Below are 20,957 nucleotides of genomic sequence, written 5' to 3'. Positions count from 1 at the left end.
AAGGCTGGGGCTTTCCCCAACCCAGGTGTCTGCCTCTAGGACCCAGTGCTCCTGGTCACACTGAGCCTGGGCAGAGGTGAGGGGCAGCCCCGGGGGAGGACACAGAGTCTGCTGGGTTTGCTGGGCTCAGGCCTGTGCAGGGAAGGGACCTGTCCTGCCCTGTCACCTCCACCCACCCAGTCCCCACCTCCAGGACTCACCAAGGGCCAGGAGGTCAATGGAGCAGGGGGCCATGGCTCAGGCACCTACAGCCTCCCTGTCTGGAGCTGGGCCCCACAGGGGACACAGGGGTCAGGATGTGCTGGCTGGGCCCCTCTGGGGTGTCTACATCATGCCCCAAGAAAGAGGAAGAGGTCGCTGCCTCCTTTCCTCTTCCCACAGTGACAGAGGGAGGCCTCGGCTGCTGGGACATTCTGACCTGTGCTCACATGTGCTGAGTGTCCCCTGACCTGGGCCTCACTGTCAATCTAGGGGACAAGGCAGAACACAGGCCCTGCTACAGACTGACTGGGTCCCACCAGCTCCACAAAGAGCCACTGTCTGTCCTGGGAAAGACTTCAGACCCCGAAAGCTGGATGTCCTCATGTCAGTGTGGGAACCGCACTCCTGCTGAGCCTCTAAGGAGCATTTGCCAAAGACCAAACAGGACATTGACACCTTGAGGGTGTCCCAGTGTAGATAAAGACTAGACCAAGGAGGAGCAGCCAGAGTGGAAGGGAAGGTCCCCAAGTGCCCTGAGCACAGCCCTGGTCTCACCTTGATGGAGGCGCAGACCTGAGCTGTGTCAGGGCCTCGGGGATCCCAGGGCAGGAAGGAAGCGCAGGGCTCAGCCTGGTGGAGGGTCACGGAAGACCCCCCTTTGCTTACCAGGTTCCAGAAGCCCCTGCTGCATGGTAACAGTGAACTCAAGCTCTTGCAAACCTGCGTGGGCTGTGGAGTCCATGTGTGTAATATCCACCAGTGCCGTGTAGGAAGGCACCACAGTGGGGTTCATTTGTCATGTTCATAGTGCACACAGCAGTCTGCCCACCTCAATCCCCAGGGCTCCCTCCTCCCCCACCCCTCCCCTGCCTTCCTTCACTCTACTGGTGGGTCTTCTTTCTACTAAGTTAGTTTTAGTTGGTGCATTTCTGTTACATATAAATTGATATGCATCCAGGTCTGTTCACACTGCACGCAGCATGACCCTGTCCACTTCCCTCCCCAGGTCCTCCCTGTGGCCCTCCATCCTTCCTGACCCTTGGTCCCCAACTCTCCCTCTATTTTTGTAAGATCCCTTTTTTATTCCCTTTTTCTCTTTAGCTTTCACAGAAAATACCATAATTTCATTCTTCTTTTTGGTGAGTAGAACTCCTTTGTGGGTATAAATTTAATTCGTTTATTCATTTATCTGTTGACAGGTACCTGGGCTGGTTCCATAATTTGGCTATTGTGCATTGTGCTGATCTATATATTGAGGTGGCTGTGTCACTATAGTCTGCTAATTTGGGTTCTTTTAGATACATAGGAAGGACCGGGGTCCCTGGGTCATGTGGTGGTTCTCACCCTAGTCTTTTGAGGAATCTCCATACGGCTTTGCAAAGTGGTTGAGTTTCTTTGCAGCCCCACCAAGAAGGTATGCGTGTCCTTTCTCCCCACATTCTTGCCAGTAGCCACTGTTATTTGTATTCTCAATGATGGCCATTCTAACTAGAGCGGGTGGGATCTTAGGGTGATCTCACTTATGGCTCTGATTGTTAAAGATGTTGAACTTTTTTCATATTATTGTTGGCCACTTGCATTTCTCATTTGAGCAATGTCTCTTCAGGTCATTTGGCCACTTATTGAGTAGGTTATTACTTTTTCAGGTGTTATGTTTTTTCAGTTATTTAATATTGTTTTTATTTATTTCCTATTGAAAGAGAAGCTGGCAAAGATTTTTGTCACATTCTCTGGATCGGATCTAGAAGACTTCTGGGGCAGTGTTTTGGTTCCTTTAGGTATAAGATTATGTCAAAAGTAAACAAAGATATTTGGACTCCTTCTTCTTGTATTTGTATCCCTTTAATTTCCTTTTCTTGCCTGATTTCTCTGGCTACAGTTTCAAGAACAATATTGCACAGGTGTGGTGGGAACGGAGATCCTTTCTTCTTTCTCATCTCCGAGGAAATGCTTTCAGTTTCCCTCTGCTCAGCATGATGTGGACTTGGGGTTTGTCACATACAGATTTCATGATGCTCAGGCGAGTTCCTTCTGTCCCCAGCTTCATAAGTGTCTTTTTGCTTGTTATTTGCAGTGCTGGAGACGGAACCCGGGGCCTCGTGCCTGCTAGGCAAGTGCTCTGCCACTGAGCCCCACGCCCAGCCCCCTTCACTGTTTCTAACATGAACATGTGGCTGAATTTCGTCCAGGGCATTTTCTGCTCCATTAAGAGAATTGTGTGATTTTTCCCTTGGTTTTATTTGTGTTATGAATTCCATTTTCTGATTTGTGTATGTTGAACCAACCTTGCATCCCTGGGGCGACTCTAACTTGACCATGGTATGCAGTCTTCCTAAAGTGTTTTGAAGGTGGGTTGCTATTATTTTATTATGAGGTTTGTCATCAATGGTTATCAGGGATATTGGTCTGTAGTTTTCTTTTCTTCACGTGTCTTTATCTGGTTTTGTTATCAGGGTGATATTGGCTCCTGAATGAGTTTTGTTTGCTCCCTTTCTCTCTGTTTCACAGACAATTTGAGTAATTTTGCCTTGATTCCTTTTTAAAGGTTGGGGGAAAATCAGCTGAGAATCTATTTGGTCGTGGCCTTTTCTTTGTTGGAAGGTTTTGCTAAATTGCTTCACCTGATAATTGGTTTTTAAGTTTTTGGTATCATTGGGATCCATTTTGATAGGTCAAATGTGTTTAGAAATACGTCTGATCTTGTGTCTTTTCCAACTTATTAGAATACAAGGTCTCAGTAATCTCCAGTGACCCCTGGATTCCAGCGGTGTCTGTGGTGACACCTCCTTTTCCTTCAGTGTCCTTTGGTCTGCCTTGTCCTTCTTTTGGTCAGTCTGGCTAAGGGTTGGTCAGTCTTGCTGACCTTTAGGAAGAACCGACTCTTTGTTTCATTGATGCTTTGAATTTGTTTAGTTGTCTATTTCCTTCTTTTTGGGTCAAACCTTACTGTTTCCTGTCTCACACTGACCTGGAAGTAGTCTGTCCCTGAGCTTCGAGGGGTATTTGATGAATCATTTGGTGTTCATTTGGGATCTCTCTGGTTTTTCATGTGGCACTTCATGCCTGATCTTCCCTCCTAGCTCCACCTTCATAGTGTCCCCGAGACTGTCCTGAGAGGAACCAAGGGCAGGGCCACGGCTGCCCAGCCTCAGGGGGGCGTGAGGTCAGCCAGGCCACACAGGCCCTCCTGAGAAGGCGGCGAGGTCACCTGCATGAGCAGGGCAGAGGGGCTCCCCACCCCCAGCTGCCCCTTCCTCTGCCCTCCCTGTTCTTAGCAGCTCCTGATTCTGGGCCATCGCCACCAGCCAGAGCCCCAGAGAGAGGAGCAGCAGGAATTCCCTCTCAGGGTGCAGAGGACCAACACCCAGCTGGGCTTAAAGGGCCCGTGTGACCTGTCCAGCCCTCAGGGACCCTCTGTCCTGCCCACAGGCCACACCATCCAGGTGACCCTGTGGGACCTCATCCAGGGGGTATGGCTGGCGGGTCCTGTGCCCCCATCGGCTGCCAAGGTGGAAACTCAGGAAGGGGTGGCCCAGCTGCCCACGTGAGCAGGACCTTGGAGAGTCTGAGCACAGGAGGTGAGACGCCCTGAGGAAGGGGACAGCCAGCTGCAGGCACGTCCTGGGTGAGGTCGGCCTGGGGACTCCACAGCAGCCCCCTCTGCAGTGCTGCTCAGAGATGGTGCAGGACAGAGAGGGCCTCAACCTGAGGAGGACACCCCCTTGGAAACCCTGTTCCCCTCATTGGGATTCTCAGAGAAAACCCTGACCCAGGCTGGTCCCTGCAGCACACAGCTCTGCCCACAGGGAGGGCCTGGCTCCTGCTGGACCTTCTCCCTGCAGCCCCCACCTGGCCCTCGGCCTCTGTGATGGTCCCAGGCCCACCCCAGGCTCCTGTCCACCCAGTGCCCAGCTGGCTGCCCTGAAGGTGGCCCAGGATTCCCTCCCAAGGAAGGAGACACATTTTCTCTCTATTTTGTACCAAAGAATGAAAATGACACTTTCCACATGGCTCCTTTCTAATGTGAAGGGCTGTGAGCGCTGCTCTTCAGGAGGACGCTGTGAAGGGGTCATTTTTAAGCCCTCGTATATTTGAAGCAATGAGCACTGAACAGAAGGTTAGAAAATAGACTCAGCCCCTCATCTTCCAGGACACAGGACCAGAGACCAAACCCCTGGTCCAGACGAGATCTGAGGACCCAGGAGGAGAAAGGGTCTGGGCACCGTTTCCTTCTGAGTCCCCTCTCCAGTGTGGACAGCTGAAGGCTCTGCCCACCACCTGCCAGGTCCTCCCACAGCACACGGCCGAGAGGAGGAAAGGGGACACGGGCCATCACTGGGGAAGGAAACCTGGACAGGACACAGGAGGCCTTGCCAGACCCAGCAGCTGCCCCGTCCTACCTCTGCCCCCTCCAGCGGATGATGCTGATCTCAGCCCAGGACGAGAAAGGGGGTGGGCAATGGCCACGGTGTGAGGCCTCACGCAGCTTCTCTCAAACCCCAGAGATGCCTGACCTGGCTCATGCTTCCCTCCTGGTGCTGGGTGGGGTCCAGGCCTCCCTCTGCCCCTCCCCAGCCCTCCTTAATGTAACCGTCCATGGAGAAAGTGAAGGAGCAACCCACGCTGAGGCCTGTCCACTCTGGGAGAAACCAAGGTCATGGTGAAGACTCCTCTCAGACTCATTGCCATATTAATGATGAATAAAAATTGATCATGGTTGGGGTGGACAGTTTCCTGTGTTGGGATGTGACTCTGGTGTGACATGAGCTCCACACTGAGCTCACGGACACACCCACAGCACCACAGCTACCGTTCTCGTTTGTTCCTTCTCATGGTGAGAGCACTACAGATCCACCCTCTGCAAATTACAAGTAGATGACATGGCTGTGTGCACTACAGTCCCCAGGGCTGGGGTGGTGACTCAGGTGATGACACACAGGGTTCCCAGTGTGGTTCTGCAGGACGCAGGACTTCTGGAGGTCAGCGCATGCCTTGGTGACCACAGCTCGCAGGGCCTTCAGGTTCCACTTGGCTCTCGAGGCGTGTCTCTGTCAGGGTGGGGGTGGACACCAGGACCTGGACACGGGGAACGGTCACCCAGCCCCACCCAGTGGGACGGCAGCTGGTCTCTGCCCTTCACACTGTATCTGCTGAGGGTTTGCTTGTTGTTGAGGCAGGACTCTTGTGCTGCCCACACTGGCCTCCTGGACTCAAGACATCCCTGGGCTCCTGAGCCTCGGAGAAGCTGGGCCCTCAGGAGCCCAAAGCCTCACTAGGCCCCACAGGGCTTTGAAGGGGGAGCTCCTCCCTCTCTGTGCTGTCCACGTCCTCCTCTGAGATAAGGGACTCTGGGAGGGATTGTCCATTGGGCACCAGGAGCAGCAGGTTTGGTGGGAGGTGAAGTGCCCTCCACCCCTGTCACAAGGGCCCCACCCAGGACCATGCCTGTGCCCACGGCCTTCTGCAGAGGGCTTATCCCTCCAGGCTTAGGGCCCCCTCAGCACTGAGCAGAGTTCGACTCTGCAGCATCTCCAGAAAGAAACAGGGAACGCACCACCATGAAGCACCTGTGACACGGAGAGAAACTGTTCAGAGCTGATGCCGACAAATAGGTACCATGGTCTCTGAGCTCTGGATGCACCTGAGTCTCTCTCAAAGACGACACAGCAATTGAGCATCAAAACCTGAAAAGTACTGTGAGTTAGAAGAGGACGTTTTACTCATTTCAATTATAGGAGGAGAAGGAGGAGATGGATGGAAACAGTGAATCCTTAAAAGGTATCACAGAGACCAGCCCAGCACAGGGGCCCAGGGCTGTAACTCCAGTGACTCTGGAGGCCAAGGCAGGGGAATGACAAGTGGAAGGCCACCTGGGGAACTTAGGAACCCCATGACTCAAGGTAAAAACTAAACAGGACTGGACAGGACTTAGCTCATGGGAGAGGCCTGCAGAGCACCCCCAGGACCTGGGTTCTATCCTCAGGGCCTCTAAGACATTAAAATACACATTTATTAAAGACATGAAAGGACATTAAAGTTCAAGACGGCAGAGTCACCCGAGCAGGGGCATGCTCACAGAGTATGGAGACAGTGAGGGACACGCAACAGTGACACCCAGGACACAAAGGCAGGTCAAGAACTCCCACCTCTGCTGACCTGGGATGCCTGAGGGACACGGCCCAAATGGGAGCACAGAGCACACGAGTGAGCTGCTCGTGATCATATGAGCACATGGATCACCATGGGGACGGTGGCCTGGAATCCACTGCGTCCTGCAGGTGCCAAGAGAGACAGGGAGATACAGTAAAGGGTCTCCGTAGCCACATTCTCCTGCAGAGGGCAAAGGGGGTCTGATAAGCAAGGGGTGAGTGGGGCCTTGGAGCGGATGGTGCTGCACCCAGGTCTCCTCTGACAGTTTCTCACATCTCTAACCCTGCAGGGTGAGGAGCGGTCACCTTGATGTGTGGGAGGAGGCAACAGACCCTGGAGACCACATCCTGCTCATTGCTCAGCTCCTGCATCCTGGCCCCATTGTGACCCCCATTCACCCACCTCCTGTCCCTGCTGTGCCCTGGAAGGGGAGGCAGCAGAGGACATGGTGGAAAGTCCCTCCTGAAGACACTGGGCCTCCAGAGCCCAGGCTGGAGGAGGGACCCTGGGAAGCTAAGGTCATGCACGGAGGAGCCCAGGGTGACCTGCCAAGGCCAACACTAGGGCATGGCCAGCAGCAAGTGACCTCCAGACCTTGAGCACTTTCTGATGAAGAAGAATCTTAAATGGGCTTCAGTTTTGTCCTGTTTTGCTTGATCTGGGGGATGTCACTCTAGGGCTTTCGCTGGTTCCTGGTCTTCGATCAGAATTCACAGGCTCTGACCCTGCACTGTCCACGCCAGCCTCAGGGTGTCCTGGGGGAGCTACTCCAAGGAGGTGGGCCTCCTCCTGAGCTCTGGAGGGGACTTTTCCCACCAGCTCCCATGAGCCTGTGACCTGGCCCTCGGGCACCTGCAGTGAGTGGTTCCTCACCAGGACTCACCCTCACAGGGCTCCTCACACAGAGACCCCTGGAGCTCAGGGTCGCAGGTGGGAGAGGTCCAGCCCATTCCATGTCCACGCAGTGTCCACAGGGCACCCCACCAGAGCCACAGCAGTGGAGCTGGCAGGGAGCACAGGTGACAGAGTCCTTGAACACAGAAGGGTCAGAGACAGACTGGACTCTAGTCCTGGGGCTGGTGTCCTCGTCAGTGAACTCAGGGAGAATCCACTCCTTGACCAGGACGTGAGGCTGAGACGCCTCCTCCTGCCCCTGAGCTGAGGAGAGCTCACAGATTCAGATGTCCTCCCATAACAGCAGGGTCCAGGAGCAGCCCTGCTCAGCATGTGTCCACCTGAGCCCTCTCCTGCTGCCCCTGACCCTCCCCTGCCCCACCCTGGCCGCTCCTGCAGGGAGCATGCTTCAGAGCAAGCTGAGATCATGGCAGCCCACACTGGACCTGTCCCCAACCTCTGGCCACTTACTCTTTGGCTCTCAGGACGTGCACCTGTGGGGGCTGAGGGGCAGCAGGGGAAACAGTGCTCAGCCACAGGAGGTGGACGACCTTCCTGCTCTGGCCAGAATCTCCGCCTCTTCCCAGGGCAGCAGCAAAGAGCACTTGGAGTGTGGGATGGACCTGGGCTGGACGTCCACGTCCCTTCCTGGCTCCCTGTTTGCACAGATGTGCCCACTGCTCCTGGAGCTGGGGGTGCATCTTGGCATACAGAGAGTGGCTGGGGGGGTTGAGGGCTGGGGGACTCAGGAGCCAGCACACGCTGCAGGCCACTGTGGTCCCCTCACACAGCCACCAGCACAGGTGCTCAGGGGTGTGCTGATGACAGACGCACCAGGTCCTCCAGGATGGGCCACCAAGCTGACTCCCTCAGTGGACCTGGGGTACCTGGTCTCCCTGGCACTGTCCTCTGTGCTAACTGTCACTGGTGTTCCATCAAACCAGGTCCAAAGGGGCCAGGACAGGGTCATAGAGCTAATGGGGTGAATGGTGCAGAGGTGAGGTCCACTTCCCCAGGCTGACCTGTGGGGTGTTGAGGACCATGGTGGACACCAGGACCCCTGGACACTCTTAACTGGCTGCCCACCCTACTGCTCCTCATGCCCAGGGTTGCTGACCTGCAAAAGGAGATGGTGGATGGGCAATGTGGAAGGATGGGGCATGGAGTAGAGGGAAAATGGGGAGGAGGAGGTTGGCCTGGGGGATGGTGGGGTAAGTTGTCGGGATCTAGGGGGGGAGGGCTGAGCATCCTCAGGCACACCCCTGCCCCATTCTGGTCTTCATGGAGGACCAGGAGGACATGCCCAGGGCCTCGCTCCCCCTTCACCCCACACATCTGCCTTGAAGACCCAGAGCCCAGGGAGAACCCCGTGAAGGACAGGAGGTGACATCCACAGCCCTCACCTCAGCTGTGACCTAGTCCTGTGGCCTCCTTCCCGTGTGCAGCCTCACCCTCAGCAGTCCCCTCCCTGCTGTCCGGACCCTGCAGCCAAGGACACACAGGAAGTGATGAACAGGTAGAGCTCCAGAGGCCCCACAGGAGGGTCCCTCCCCACCTGGCACAGTGTGGAGCACCAGTTTAGGCTGAAGAGCATTTTCCTACAAGGACAGCCAGGCTCCAGGGGTGGTGACGCCCACCTCAGCTCTCAGTCAGGCTGCTCTGTTGATGGTGGGACAGGCTGGAGCATGGACTCCAGAGCAGATGGGATGGATCGTTCCTCACACCCCAGAACAGAGCAATTCACGTGCACCATGAGGACCTGGCACAGGGAGAAGGGCTTGCTCCTTTCAGCTGCTGTGTCAGTCAGCTCTTCGCTACTGCAACAAAACACCAGAGACCATCAACTTAAACAGACCAGAGCTGCTGAGGGAGGGGTTTGCTCCTGCACAGGTTTCGCCATGGTGGGCGGCACTGGGAAATCAGCCCTGAGCTCCTTCAGCTGGTCCAGCTCCCGGAGGGCAGGGTGCAGGCTCCACCATGCTGGACCTCTGGAACCTTGCACCCACCTGCCCAGTAGCTGGTCATGTTTCACCTGGTCTAGGAGTGACCCCCACATTCCCTTCCTGGATCCTCTGAGGACATAATCCTGGTTGGACTCAGCCTGTGTGGGGCCGACTCAGGTGGGGCCTGGGCCCTGGCCTGGCTGGGCAGCATTCAGGTCAGTCATGAGGGCCTCAGGGTCAGGAGGACCTCAGATATGTGCTGAGATGTCCCCAAGGGGCGTGATCTTTGTGAGCCCTGCCCTGGGGAAACCAGAGACAGGACAGGAGGGGACGTCCCCATCTGGTGGGTGCACAGCTCTGGGGACCAGGGGCCAGCAGCTGCCCCTGCTTACCACTTCCGTGCTGTCTGACCTGCAGGGCCTGCACTCTCCTCTCTGGACGTCTTCAGAGCAGGCGGCATGAGGTCCACCCTGCCTGTCCTCCTCTGCCTCGGTCAGTGCTGGTGGAGGGAGGGACATAGGCTGGGTGGGGAGGGTCCCAGGTGCCTGTTCACAGGGAACTCTCAGGTCTTAGTCTCATATGGTACCAAATGGCTGCTGGGACCACAAGGGACAATAATCCTCCCCAACACTGAGATGCCAGCTCCTCACGGGGACCTCTCTTCCAGGGCTGAGTCTGCTACAGAGCCCCCGGGGGTCTTCAGGTGAGGGCCCTGCAGCCTCCCACGTCCTGCCCAGGCTCAGCCCCTGGGGTCTCGGGAGAGAAGAGAGCAGCCTGGGCCGAGGGTGGTGACAAGGTAGGGCAGTGGGACCTGGGTAGGGACAGGCCAGGACCCAGCCTCTGGTTTTCTTGCAGGGACCCTTCCCAAGCCCAACCTGTGGGCGGAACCAGGCCCTGTCATTCCCCGTGGAAGGTCAGTGACCCTCTGGTGTCAGGGGTCACAGGACGCCACGTGGAACTGTCTCAGTAAGGAAAAACCCTGGAGCCCCACATGCAGAAGCCCCTTACAGGGTCCAGGGAACAGGGCCATGTTCCCCATCCCCACCATGACTGCGCAGGATGCAGGAGGGTACCAATGCTACTATCAGAGCCCTGCTGGCTCCTCACAGCACAGCGAACGCCTAGAGCTGGTGGTGACAGGTGAGTGGACACTCAGGGATTCGGCCCCTGCTCTGCCTCAGGAAAGGGGTCTGCCCCCAGGGGTCCCTCTCACAGCGCATTAATGGGGGAGGAGGGAGCCATGAGCACCTGCCTCCTTCTCTCCTAGGATACCACAGCAAACCCAGGCTCTCAGCCCTGCCCAGCCCTGTGGTGACCTCAGGAGGGAACGTGACCCTCCAGTGTGCCTCATGGAAGGAATTTGACGGCTTTATTTTGGTGAAGGAAGGAGAACACAACCTCACCAGGACCCTGGACTCACAGCAAAAAAACGGTGGGCAGTTCCAGGCAGAGTTTTCTGTGGACTCCGTGACACCCAGCCACAGGTGGACATTCACATGTTATGGCTATTATAGGAGCAAACCCCAGGTGTGGTCAGAATCCAGTGACCCCCTGGACCTTCTGGTCTCAGGTGAGGAATTCCCATCCTTCTCTCCAATATTTGGTGAGGCTGCGACCTTGTGGGCAGAGACCCAGGGTGTGAGAGGGTGACCTGCAGGCAGGATGGGGCAGAGAGGGGGTTGGCAGGATCCAGCCCTCAGCCCAGGCTCCTCTTCCTCCACAGGTGTCCAGGAGGCCCTCCCTCCTGACCCAGCAGGGCCCTGTCCTGGCCCCTGGAGAGACCCTGACACTCCAGTGTCACTCAGACGTCACCTATGACAGATTCACTCTGTCCAAGGAGGGGACACAGGGCCTCCCCCAGCGCCCTGCCCAGCAGCCCCAGGCTGGGCTCTCTCAGGCCGACTTCCTGCTGGGCCCTGTGAGCAGCTCCCATGGGGGTCAGTACAGGTGCTACGGTGGACACAGCCTCTCCTCTGAGTGGTCAGCCCCCAGTGACCATCTGGACATTGTGGTCACATGTAAGGAGCCAGAGGATAAAGTCAGAAAACCAGACTCTGCACAGCCCTGTTGGGGAGACCCAGGAGGTGATGGCCAGGGTGATGTGGGGTCTCAGGAGGGAGAGAGACAGGGAGGGACAGAGAGGACAGAGACAGGGACACAGGGACAGGAAGGATCAGAGACAATGAGACAGACAGAGAGCACAGGGTCCTCAGAGAGAGGCCTGGGGAGGTCTCAGCTCAGAACAAGCTGGGGCCACCCTCACCCTCCTTCCTCTCTCCAGGACAGCTCCCTGTCACACCCTCCCTCTCAGTGCAGCCTGGTCCCACAGTGTCCTCAGGGGAGAACGTGGCCCTGCTGTGTCAGTCACAGATCAAGATGGACACTTTCCTCCTGTGCAAGGAGGGGGCAGCTGGTCCCCCCCTGCGTCTGAGAGCAGAGTACCGAGCCCCATGGTACCAGGCAGAGTTCTCCATGAGAGCTGTGACCCCAGCCCTCGGGGGGACCTACAGGTGCTATGGCTCTCACAGCTCGTCCCCCTACCTGCTGTCATGGCCCAGTGCCCCCCTGGACCTGGTGGTCTCAGGTGAGTGACCTGACCCCATCCTCTGTGAGCTCAAGGATTCCCTCAGGGCCCTGCCCAGGACAGCTCTGGGTGGGATGGGAGTGAGGGGCCTAGGGAGGGTCGGCCAGCGGGACTCACCCCTCAGAGAGGAGGGGCCAACGGGGTCCTCCAGCCTGTGCACCCACCCACCACTGGAATCAGGAAGGTGCAGGTGGGCACAGGAGGGTCCTGGGGAGGCCAGGCAGGTGTAGGAGGATGGGCAGAGACAGTCCCCAGGGGCGGCCTGCACCCCTCACCCTCCTGTTCTCCTCATTCCCAGGACCCTCTGGGGGACCCAGCCCCCCACCCTCAGGACCCAGGTCACCAGCTGGTGAGTCTCTGAGATCTCTGTACAGAAAGTCTTCTGCAATCATAAGAGTTCTAGAATCATCCTGAGCTACACAGTCCAGTTGCAAATTCAGCCAACCTTATGTACAAAGCACTGGAAGAGCATGGTCAGGGACCCCAGGGCCCAGAGCCCAGGGCTCAGGGCTGGGAGGTGTGAGGGGGAGGTCCAGGCAGAGGTGACCCTGGGCCCAGCCTGGGGAGGAGCAGCCAGCTGAAGTGGGGGGCAGGCAGCCCAGCCCTCACCTCCCACCCACCCCAGGAGGCCCTGAGGACCAGCCCCTCACCCCCAGGGATCCAGGACCCCAGAGTGGTGAGTGAGGGGCTCTGGTGGGAGGTGGGTCCAGGGCAGGGCTGAGCTGAGGGGGAGCAGCCCCCTCTGGAGATGCTGACGGGAACCAGCCCCTCCCCTCTGGGCCTCAGTTTCTCCCAGGGCAGAGGAGAGGCCTGGCCCTGACCTTCAAGTGCCTCTCAGGCTGACCTTGGCTGTGCCCTGCTGGGAGAGGGGCCTCCAGGGAAGCCTCCAGGACCTGAATCTGCAGGGCCCTGTCCCCTCTGTGCAGTGACAGTGACACTGAGCAGGGGAGGGCTCAGGGCCATTGGGGTATCAGGTTCTTTCCCTCCAGCTCAGGGCTGAGCTCTGGTGGAGAGAAGGAGACTGGGAGTCAGACCCCCCCAGTTCAGGCCCCGCTCTGCTGCTTCCTGCTGGGGACCTGGGTGAGCCTCAGTGTCCTCATACCTTGGTGGGTGGATGGGGTGGTGGTGCCTGTCACATGATTGACAGCTGTAGGTGTCATGCAGTTGCTCTGGGGCTCAGCTGAACTTTGCTCCAACGTGACTCAGACACAATCCTGACCTCCCAGAGCACAGGGAGGGTGAAGGACCAGGGAGAGGAGCAGAGGGGACCCTGAGGACCAGGAAGGGCTCAGAGGGGCTCCAGAGAGTTCTGTGGTGGGAATGAGGTGAGGAGGTGGGTCCCAGGCAGGACGGGGCTCCTCAGGTCACAGGTCCCCTCCTCTACTTGGTTCTCAGGAGCCACGGAGACCATCAGCCCAGCGCAGAACAGCTCAGACCCCAGCTCAGGGGAGTCGGGAGGATTCTCAGGTATGGGACTGGACACTGAGGGTCACGTCCTGGCCAGGGGAGGCTGCTGCCCTGGGTGGACATGTGAAGATCCTGGCCTCCCTGACTTCTATCTTTTGTGTCCAAATCCCAGGCTCACCTCCCCAGGATTACACAGTGCAGAACCTCATCCGGATGGGCGTGGCTGGCCTGGTCCTGCTGGTCCTAGAGATCCTGCAGTTTCAGGCTCAGGACAGCCAGAGAGGGACCCGAGATGCAGCCAGGAGGTGAACAGGAGAGAACAGGGCACACGCAGAGTGCAGAGCTGGGAGACGAAGGACCCTCAGGAGTCTGAAGGCCACCTGGACAGGTGGGGCCGCACCTGAGACTGTCCTGGCAGCAGAGGTGACTGGGTGCAGGACCAGCTGGGTGCTGGCTGCAGAGCCTTCCCCACCATGCTGTGCGCACCCAGGGCTGGCCCACCGCTCTCTACAGCCCTCCATGTGCCAGTCCCCATTGGAACTGTCTGTACAGCTTCCCCTGAAACAAGGGTCATGCAAGCCACAGGCTGGTGTCTGAGGGACTGTGTCATGGGCACTGGTCCTGTGGACACGGTGGTGAAAAAGCCACATTAAAACCCTGAGAGTCCTGCTGTGTGTTTGCTCTTACTGTCCATGTCCCCTCCTCCCACCCTCCACATGCCGAGTCACCACCAGGTCACCAGGTCCTGGTGCTAAATCCAAATTCCTCTGCTCACTGCTGGAGTATAGAGAAGTACCAACTTCAATGTCACCTAGAGTCACTCCTTACATGGCTCCCTGGGTCCAGCAGGGTTTTTCTCTTCATGGAATCACTAGGTCCTGTGTGCTGCCCATCGTGACATTGTGATGTCACTCCCTCCTCCACACCTGGGCACCAGTGTTCCCCTCACTCCTCCCCCTGTGTCCTGGGGGCTGGAGCACAGGCTGAGTGGGAGGGGCTCCTGGCCACGCTGATGGAGTGGGCACCTGTGGCTTCCCACCCAGCTTCTCCCAGAAGCACCCCCAGGACCACCAAGACCAGCCCAGCCAGGCCCAGGGGACACAGTTCAGCTCCATGGAGTTCTGGGTGGTAGAGCCTGGAAGCAGAAGGACACGGCTGACTGTCAGGAAAGGTCACTGGCAGGTGGACAAGACCCACCCCAAGGCCCTGAAATAGGAGCCACTCCCCACTTTCCAGGCCAGAACCTGTCCCCGTGGGCACTACCCCATGCAGAGTCCCAGGTGACCTGCTGTGGGCAGCTCACTCCTGTGGGTGGAGCTGATGTCACGTGGGACTCCTAGGAGTCAGAGGCTGGTGAAGGCTGGGCAGCCTCTCCCCTAGGCTGACCTTGGCCTCCTGAGCCCTTCTCCTGACTGTCCTGTCATTGGATCACCCTGCCCCACCTCCCCTGCTCCCTGTGTCCCTCCCAGGTCTCCCAGTGAACAGGAGGGCCCTGGGGACAGGTGACTGGAGCACACACAGCTGCCTTTGATCAAACTCAGCTCCAAGTCTAAGGCCAAGGCCACCCTGGAGAACATGGGGGACGAGCAGCCTCTGCCACCTGAGGATGAGAGGGGAGCTCAGGGCCTGGTGGTGCCCACAGCCCACTGTGAGAACCAGCCATGGGAGGGCAGAGGTGTGACCCTGGGCTGGACCAGGGCTGTCCCTGCTCTGCCAGTTCACCAGCCCGACGTCTGCTGGACCTTTGAGTGTCCCCGTCCCTCCTCTCAGCCCAAACCCCAGCATCTGAGCCTTGGGAAAGGGGTCAGGGTGGGTGACCCCTGTGTGTGCGTCCCTAGGGCAGGATGGAGGGACTCTGCTGGCCCTTCACTGGGTGACCCTCCTCCCCCAACACCCAGGGTCACCTGGGGACACAGTGCTGAGCTACAGTGAGCAGGACCCAGAGTGCATGGGGCTGGGGTCCCCAGGTGCATCTCCAGCCCAGTGCACCCTGGAGCTGACCTCCTGAGCTGGTGATTGACAGGCTCTGGGTCTGCAGGTCCTAATGGAGTCTCAGTGCACAGGACCGTGACACGTCACCTCACAGACACTGGGGAAGCCCTGAGAGGACCAGGGTCCCCACAGCATGGGGACACGGAAGGGATGACCGAGGGTCCACACAGGGACACTGTTAAGGTCCCCAGGCTCCTGGATCCACATGCCCCTGTCCACAGCTGCCCTGGGAGGAGGACCTGGGACCTGCACTCACCCTGCTGTGCGTGGATGGCCTGGCCCAGGCAGAGCCCTGGAAGAGAAGCCCAGTGAGAAGAGCACCCCGGTTCCCCCAGAGCTGGGCCAGCAGGGCCTTGTGGAGCCTGGGCACTCAGCCTCCCTGCTTCCCAGGCCACCTGCTCCCAGGGTCAGGGTGGCCTTCTTCTTGCTCTGGGGTGGCTGCGAGACCTCCCAGGGCCCCTTCCACGAGCCTCTCTGCTGCCCAGAGAATGAGGACCACGTTGCTCTCCTGGTTCCCTTCTTTCTTCTGATTTCTTTTTAGTTAGTGCCTTGACATTACATGTAAATTTGACATTCATCCAGGTCGGCTCAAGTCTGCACAGAGCGTAATGTGGTCCACCTCCTTCCCCAGGTCCTCCCCGTTGCCCTCCCTCCTTCCTGCTCCTCGGGACCCTCCTCTGCTCCATTGATCTCCCTTGTACTTTTGTGGTCCTTTTTTCATTTCTTTTTTCTACTTAGCTTTTGCAGTAAATGCCATCATGTCATTGTCTCTTGGCTGGGAAGAACTCCACTGTGTGTATGAACCAGATTTTCTTTATTCCTTTATCTGTTGACAGGCACCTGGGCTGGTTCCATGATTTGGCTACTATGAATTGTGCTGCTATACACACTGATGTGGCTCTATCACGATAGTACGGGAATTTAGTTCTTCTGTGTAAATACCAAGAAGTGGGGTCACTGGGTCATATGGTGGTTCTATTTCTTGTCTTTTGGGGAATCTCCATATGGCTTTCCAAAGTGATTGTGCTACTTTGCAGACACCAACAGGTATGCGTGTCCTTTCTCCCCACAGTCAGGCCTGTATTCATTGCTATTTCTATTCTTCATATCTATATACCCACAGATATGACAGAGGAATGCATTTACAGTTCTTATTACAGACACACAGCACAATTTTCCCTATCTCTGGTTGTATTCTTGATGATTGCCATTCTAACTAGTGTGAGATGGGATCAGTGTGATTTTGGCCTGTATCTGCCTGATTGTTAAAGATGTTGAACCTTTTCTCCTATGATTGTTGGCCACTCACATTTCTTGTTTTGAGAAATGCCTCTTTAGGTCATTTGGCCATTTATTGAGTAGGTTGTTAGTGTTTTAGGTGTTATGTTTCTTAGTTCTTTATATATCCTTGTTATTAATTCCTTATTGGAAGAGAAGCTGGCAAATTCCTTGTCACATTATGTTTACCAGATCTAGAAGTTTTCTGGTGAAGTTTTTGGTTCCTTTAAGCATCAGTCATCAAAGATATTTGAACTTATTCTGTCCTATTTGTATCCCTAGAATTCCTTGTCTTGCCTGATTGCTCTGGCTACACTCTCAAGAATGATCCTGGATAGGAGTGGTGAGAATGGAGATCCTCGTCATGTTTCTGACTCTGGAGGCAATGCTCAGTATGATGTGGGTTTTCGAGTTCTCACATAGGAATTTCATGATGCTAAGGTGAGTTCCTTCTGTCCCTAGTTTCATCAGAGTTTTGTTTGGTTTTGGTTGGTTGGTTGTTATTTGCAGTGCTGCAGATTCAACCTGGGGCCTACACATGCTAGCCATCGTTAAACCACTGAGCCAGGGAATGTGTGCTGGATTCTGTCCCCAGGGTTTTCTGCATCTATTGAGATGATCATGTGATTGTTGTCTTTGGTTTTACTTATGTGATGAATTATGTTGATTGACTGGTGGGTATTGAACCAAGCTTGCATCCTGGTTTGAGTCCAACTTGATCGTCGTATGCAGCCTTTATAAGGGGTTTTGAATATGGTTTGCTATTATTTTATTACCAATTTTTGCATCTATGTTCATCGTGGAAATTGGTCTACAGTTTTATTTTCTTCGTGTGCCTTTATCTGGTTTTGTGATCGGGTAATATTGGCGTCATAGACTAAGTTTGGTAGCGCTGCCCCCTTTTCTATTTTACAGAACAATTGGAGGAACTCTGCATTGGTTTTCTTTAAAGGTCTGGCAGCTGAGAATCCATCTGGACTTATTGACATGTTAATGACGAGTAAAAATCCATTATTTGGGGGGTACAATTTGTCATGTTGGGATGAGTCCATTGTGACATGAGCACCACATTGAGCTCATGGACACACCCAGCTGCCCCACATGTTATGGTCAGAGGTGGTGACCTGCAGAAGCTCATGTGGGAGACCACGCGAGAAGGTCTGTGGAGAAATGACTGGGCCATAGCCATAGCCTGGTCAGTGGGCTAGTCCCTGGTGGGAAGCTGGCGTCGGAGGGTGCGGCTGGAGGAGGTCAGACCTGGGGTGTGGCTGTGGGGCATAGATGTGTATCTGGAGGGGACCTCTGCTCCTGGTCACTGTGCTGTGAGCTGCTCTCCTCCTCCACAACCCCAGTCAGAATGTCCTGCTCACCTGGACCCCAGAGGAAGGGACAGAGGTGTCCCCTCTGTAACTAGGGGCTCTGGAATGCACTTTTCCTCCTCTACAATTGGGCTGCTCAGGCCTTAAGTCACAGCAGTGAGAAAGAGACTGAAACACCCGAGCTGCTACCTCCACTTTTCTTTTCCTGTGGTGAGAACACTGCAGGTCTACCCACTGCAAATCTCAAGGACACGACACAGCTGTGTGCACTGCTGTCCTCGGGGCTGGGGACATGGGAGAGCCCACACTGTGGTTCTGCAGGATGCAGGACTTCTGGAGGTCTGTGCACACCGTGGGGACCACACTCGCAGACACTAATGATTCTACTTGATAGTTAAGGCTTGGACTCTTTTCAGGGCTGGGGGTGAACCCCAGGAATCCAACATGCTGAGCAGCTGTCTCAGCCCCACCCAGTGGAACAGAAGTTGGTCTCTGCTCTTCTCGCTGTATCTGCTGTGGGTTTGCCTTTGTTGCTGCCGCAGGGTGTTAAGGGCTGCCCAGACTGGTCTCCTGGGCTCCAGACGTCCCTGGTGCTCCTCCACCTCCTGAGGAGCTGGACCCCAGGTCCCAACACTAGGCCTCCCAGGGCTTTGAAGGGGAGTTTTCCTGATCTCTGCAGGCTACATCCTCCTCTGAGATAAGAGACTGTGGGAGGAGTCGGCCACTGGGCACCAGGAGCAGCAGGTTTGGTGGGAGGTGCAGTGCCCTCCACCCCTGTCACAAGGGCCCCACCCAGGACCATGCCTGCGCCCACGGCCTTCTGCAGAGGGCTCATCCCTCCAGGCTTAGGGAACCCTCAGCACTGAGCAGAGTTCGACTCTGCAGCATCTCCAGAAAGAAACAGGGAACGCACCACCATGAAGCACCTGTGACTCGGACAGAAATTGTTCAGAGCTGATGCCGACAAATAGGTACCATGGTCTCTGAGCTCTGGATGCACCTGAGTCTCTCTCAAAGACGACACAGCAATTCAGCACCAAAAACTGAACAGTACTGTGAGTGAGAAGAGGATGTTTTACTCATTTCAATTATAGTAGGACAAGGAGGAGATGGATGGAAACAGTGAACCCTCAAAAGGTATTACAGAGACCAGCCCAGCACAGGGGCCCAGGGCTGTAACTCCAGTGACTCTGGAGGCCAAGGCAGGAGGATGGCAAGTTGAAGGCCACCTGGGGAACTTAGGAACCTCATGACTCAAGGTAAAAAGTAAATAGGACTGGACAGGACGTAGCTCATGGGAGAGGCCTGCAGAGCACCCCCAGGACCTGGGTTCTATCCTCAGGGCCTCTAAGACATTAAAATACACATTTATTAAAGAAATGAAAGGACATTAAAGTTCAAGACGGCAGAGTCACCCGAGCTGGGGCGTGCTCGCAGAGTATGGAGACAGTGAGGGACATGCAACAGTGACACCCAGGACACAAAGGCAGGTCAAGAACTCCCACCTCTGCTGACCTGGGATGCCTGAGGGACACGGCCCAAATGGGAGCACAGAACACACGAGTGAGCTGCTCGTGACCATATGAGCACATGGATCACCATGGGGACTGTGGCCTGGAATCCACTGCGTCCTGCAGGTGCCAAGAGAGACAGGGAGATCCATTAAGGGTCTCTGTGGTTTCTACATGGCCAGCCCAGCACAGTGGCCCAGGGTTTCAACTCCAATAACTCTGGAGGCCAGGGCAGGAGGATAGCAAGTTGAAGGCCAGCCCGGGGAACTCAGGGAAACTTGTGACTCAACATAAAAAGTAAATAGGACGGTGGACGTAGCTCATGGGAGAGGCTGCAGAGCACACCCAGGGCCGGGGTTCCTTCCTCAAACCTCAAACAAGTTAAAGCAAACAAAAAGTTTTCAGAGAAATGGAAGCTCATAAAGGTCAGGAAGCCACAGTCACCAGAGGTGACATCAGAGAGGCTCAGGGGCGAGCTCACAGACGGTGGAGAAGGCAAAGGACAAGTAACAGTGACCACCTAGGACACAAGGACCTGAAAGGCAGGCCAAGAGCAACCCCTCTACTGACCTAGAATTCCTGATGGACATGACACAAGTAGGAGCACGGAGCACACCAGTGACTTACTCGTGACCAATATGAGACACGGACCACCAAGGTGCCTGAGGCGTGGAGTCCACTGGATCTCACAACCCAAGGAAGGCAGTGAGATATTCTAAAACGTCCCCAGGGATGTATGGGCCACATTAGGGAGCAGTGTGCACACAGTGGCCGGGCAGCAGGAGGGTGCGTGGGGACTTGAGAGGCCTGTGCTGCACCCTGGTCTCCTCTGACAGCTGCCCAGCCCCAGGCCATTGCTGGGGTGAGGAGCTGTTCACCTTGCTGTGGGGGGAAGGGAGCAACCCTGCAGGGCGTGAAGGTCCTGTGACCACATCCTGCTCACTTTGTAGCTTTGCTCAGCTCCTGCATCCTGGCCCACAAGATGGCCCCACTTCACCCACCTCCTGTCCCTGCTGTGCCCTGGAAGGGGAGGCAGCAGAGGACATGGTGGAAAGTCCCTCCTGAAGACATTGGGCCTCCAGAGCCCAGGCTGGAGGGGGGAGCCCTGGGAAGCTGAGGTCATGCACTGAGGAGCCCAGGGTGACCTGCCACGGCCAACACTAGGGACAGGCAGAGCCCTGCATGGGGAGTCCACATGGGGATGGTTCATCTCTGTGTGGTTGTCCCTCCAGGATTCCCTCTGGGCCACATGATCTAGGGACACACGAGGATCCTCCCAGGCCCAGGTTGTGGGTTTGGCCAAACACAATGCTTTCCCAGGGAACTGCTCAGCCACAGGAGGTGGACGAACTTCCTGCTCTGGCCAGAATCTCCGCCTCTTCCCAGGGCAGCAGCAAAGAGCACTTGGAGTGTGGGATGGACCTGGGCTGGACGTCCACGTCCCTTCCTGGCTCCCTGATTGCACAGATGTGCCCACTGCTCCTGGAGCTGGGGGTGCATCTTGGAATAGAGAGAGTGGCTGGGGGGGTTGAGGGCTGGGGACTCAGGAGCCAGCACACGCTGCAGGCCACTGTGGTCCCCTCACACAGCCACCAGCACAGGTGCTCAGGGGTGTGCTGATGACAGACGCACCAGGTCCTCCAGGATGGGCCACCAAGCTGACTCCCTCAGTGGACCT

At 56.4% G+C, this 20,957-nt stretch overlaps 1 pseudogene; it reads left to right on the top strand.

Annotated features, from left to right (window-relative positions):
- The window catches only part of LOC144250449 (leukocyte immunoglobulin-like receptor subfamily A member 4), a 28,708-nt pseudogene that overhangs the window by 3,991 nt on the left and 3,760 nt on the right, over positions 1-20,957 (top strand).

The sequence above is a fragment of the Urocitellus parryii genome, chromosome 15 (assembly GCF_045843805.1).
Source record: "Urocitellus parryii isolate mUroPar1 chromosome 15, mUroPar1.hap1, whole genome shotgun sequence".
In the NCBI taxonomy this organism is placed as follows: Eukaryota; Metazoa; Chordata; class Mammalia; order Rodentia; family Sciuridae; genus Urocitellus; species Urocitellus parryii.
The sequence above is the reverse complement of the archived record's forward strand: the minus strand, read 5'-3'. Positions and strand labels throughout refer to the sequence as shown.